The sequence below is a fragment of the Drosophila willistoni genome, unplaced genomic scaffold (genome assembly GCF_018902025.1).
Source record: "Drosophila willistoni isolate 14030-0811.24 unplaced genomic scaffold, UCI_dwil_1.1 Seg531, whole genome shotgun sequence".
Taxonomy (NCBI): domain Eukaryota; kingdom Metazoa; phylum Arthropoda; class Insecta; order Diptera; family Drosophilidae; genus Drosophila; species Drosophila willistoni.
Genome location: NW_025814459.1, coordinates 4,028,410 through 4,032,092, shown reverse-complemented (window position 1 = coordinate 4,032,092; position 3,683 = coordinate 4,028,410). Strand labels below are relative to the sequence as shown.

Genomic DNA, 3,683 nt, shown 5'->3' with positions numbered 1-3,683 from the left:
TGATTTTTCTTCTAGTTCTATTTGATGAAAACCTGACATTAAATCAAGGCAAGAAAAATATTTTGCTCTTCCCAATTGATCAAGAATATCATCAATTCTGGGGAGCGGAAACTTGTCTGACAGCAATTTTTTGTTTATTTGACGATAGTCAATTACTAATCGCCAGTTTTTTTCTTTAGATCCCGAAAGTGTTTTCTTTGGGACTAGTAAGAGTGGGCTATTATAAGGCGAAACAGACGGTTCAACAATACCCTGTTCAATTAACTTTCCAACTTGTCGCTGGATCTCGTCTATTTGGCTATGCGGGCTCCGGTAATTTTTCACATATACCGGTTCATCATCCTTAAGTCTTAATTTTTGTTTATAAAAATTATTTGTTGTGATCGGTTCGGTGTCAAGTCCGAACACATCACTATACTCAGTGCATAATTTTTCGAGTTTGTCTTTGAATAGTGTTGGGAAATTTTTCTTCAATTTATGAATTACAGATTCTTTTCTTAAATCTTTGGTATTTTGAACTATATCGTAGTTCGAAAGTGATTCAAATTTTAAATTGTTAAAGCCTACTAGTTGGGAGTTATCTGTGGTATTTAAGAATCGGACATAAGTACTTTGGGCTGTTGCAATAGTGTTTGCAACATAAACGCCCGGTTTAATTTCCTGATTCGGAATTAAAATGTTACCTTCTGCTGAAGATAGTTCTATTTTGCGTACCACTTGGGATCGTGCTGGTAGAAGTGCTGAGTTATTACCAGAATTGAATGTTATTGGAACGTAAATTGGGTACTTTAATGTTTGTGGTCTAAGTATAAACCAATCTTCTGAATTGCTGTAATCTATTTTGCAATTAAAAGTTTTTATGAAATCTAATCCTATTATTCCATCGCATGGGATTGCGAAATCTGCATGAAGCAGATGAAATTCGTATGGAATAATATATTTACTTGTCTGCAATTCTATTGAGACTAGGCCTTTGGAATTTATTACTCCTTCTCCTATGCCTCGAATGTCTACAGTTTTGTTTACTTTGATGTCATGAAATACATCAGAATTTTCTTTTATTATTGAAATATCTGCACCGGTGTCAATTAAGAATGTTATTTTCTTATTGGTTTCAACATTCTTAAATGATACGAAATTATTAAGACTTAGGTTGATAGAGTATACTTTATTTTTTAACTCTGAGCATTTGGAGGAGCTTGTCCGTTTCCCTGGTCGCTTTGGGTAATTCGGACATTTGTATTGTTATAACCATTTTGTTGGTTATTTGTGTTTTGTCTATTATTATTTTGTTGTCCACCTCCACGGCCGCCTCTTCGGTAGCGTGAATTATTTCGGCCTCGTTGGGCTCTGTGGGCATCGTTATTGCTCCAGCTCGAATTGTTGTTGTTCCAATTCGAGTTGTTTCTCCAGTTACCATTATTATTGTAGCGGCGTCTACCGCGGTCATTATGCTGGGCATAAAAAATGGTATTATTTTGGGAACTTCCCGTGGAGCCCGACTCTACTGAAAGAGTGGTAAATCTAGTGATGGCTTCTTTGGCTGAATCAAAGTTTCCCGATTCCATTAGTAGCTGGACTCTTTGACTTTTGGTATGACTTACCATAGCATTTACTGCCACTTTGGTAGTGTATTTTATAGCCTGTTCATTTGGAAGACCATCCGAAATATACGCGCCTTTTAGGGCGTCGGTCAACTCAGTAATCTCTTTTGTGTATGAAACACAGTTATTAGGGTTTCTCTGCAGATTTTTAATCTTTGCTGTTAAAAGATCCACTGATTCACCCTTAAAGATTGTTGACAGTTTTTGTATAACTTCGTCAATCGTTGTTTCCGAGCTTAGCGTATTACCCGCTTGACCTTTCAATTTTGATTTTATTATTTCGATGGCTACTGCTTCATGCGTTTCTTTTATGGTATCAAGTACGCGAAGTGCCCCAATGAAACCTTGTAGGTTTTTAATGTCACCATCGAAGAATGGTAGCAGCCTTGTGGCTGTGTTTATGAATTCTACCACTGTTTGAGTCATTTTGTTGCTTCCTTTTGGAATTGCTGGTTTATTATGACTTATAATTGACTGATCAGAGCTCACTGGTGGTTTTTCTTGACCTCTTTCATCATCGGCCATTAGTTGCGTTTCTTCTTCCAGCACTATTGAAGTTTCCAAATCAGTTGTTTGTTTAAATTCAATATTGTGTCTGTTTAGCACAGCTATTGCTTTTTGTTTGCAATCACTGTAGAACGCATTTGCGGCTGTTTTTTGCCCTTCCTTTAGTTTGCTATAGTGCTCAGTTAATACTGCCCTAATAGCTTGGAGCTTCTCGGTTATTATTTTCGTGTGTTTGGTTACTGTGTCTTGGGATGTTTCTCTGTTTTGCGAGAGGCACTTACAAGATTTAGTTAATTCTTGTGCGTGTATTCTAGCTTTTCCAATTATATCATCCCAAGTAACCATAGTTTGTTAAAAATAACAAAATTTTCGAAAATGTTTATGTTTATTTATTTTTTTTTTTTTTATTATTCTGTATCTATTATTTCTACATCTGAGTCTGTACTCGATTCTGATATGTCTATCAGCGCGATCGAGTCCTTAAAAAGTTCGTGGACCCATCCGGGCACGTCTTTATGTAAAGGAGTCTTAGCTAACAATCTACTATAAGCTACTTTTATGGATTTTTCCATAAGATCTACAATTTTTTTTTGTAAATTTGTAGTTGTGGGCTATCCAATACCTTATTTCCTTGTATTTGTGATTTGTTTCGCCTGATTGTATCAGGAAATCGAGGAAAGGTAAGTATTTTTGTAGCCTTTTTGTTTCTATCTTATCCATATTCTACACTAACTTGTTAGGCCTATTAATATGGATGTACGTATATAAAAAAATCATGGAGGCTTACTGCCTCGGTTCCTCCATTCGGTAGAAACGATATGTGCCTGCTGCGTTGGAAAAGCAACATACATATGGTACTGTGAGGATGAAACTCATCTGTACCCTAGTGCTTCCTTGAACTGGGAATTCTTCTCCCGTTATATTTAGGTAAGCTGACTTAATTTGTACCAAGTTTATTGAGTTCTGTGGTGAATTGATATGCTCATTTCTAAAAACCTCAATTAAATCTTGGACAATACTGGGATGCCTAGCGTTTATTTTTCCAAAATAATTATCAAGAGTGGCCATTGTTTTCCAGAATTATTATTATTTTTTTTTTTTATTGTTATTCGCGTGTGTGCATATGTATTCTTAGACCTTATCTAGGTCATTAGCTTGGCTTATGGCTCTTTTGGTTACACATTTATTGTGTAATAGATAAGCTTTATATAAAATATATGCGCACATTATTACGACGATTATTAATAACAATATGTTCGTTAATCTCAAGTCAGTATTTGATGATTCGATTTTATTTATTACATTAGCAGTGGAGTCCACTGATTTTGTTTCTATTAACCCCATTGTGGGTATAAGAGATATATCATCAAATTTACTTATGGAATTATCGAACATATGGAGTTTATATAAAAAAAAATTTTTTTTTTTGTGTATAATTCTAATAATAATCTCACTGACTAACGATCCTATATGAGACTATTTTAATTTAGCAGGATGAAAATGAATATGACAAATACGGGAAAAAAATAGGGAACAAAAGCCCATAAAAACATCTCAAAACCTTTTGTTTAA

General features: G+C 34.9%; 1 long non-coding RNA gene across 1 annotated transcript; it reads left to right on the top strand.

The window, feature by feature from the left end:
* Positions 1-2,516: 2,516 nt before the first annotated feature.
* Positions 2,517-3,303, top strand: LOC124461547. Its single transcript, XR_006955135.1, has 3 exons — positions 2,517-2,791; positions 2,852-3,038; positions 3,143-3,303. It is a non-coding gene; the product is annotated as an uncharacterized LOC124461547 (long non-coding RNA).
* Positions 3,304-3,683: the final 380 nt, after the last annotated feature.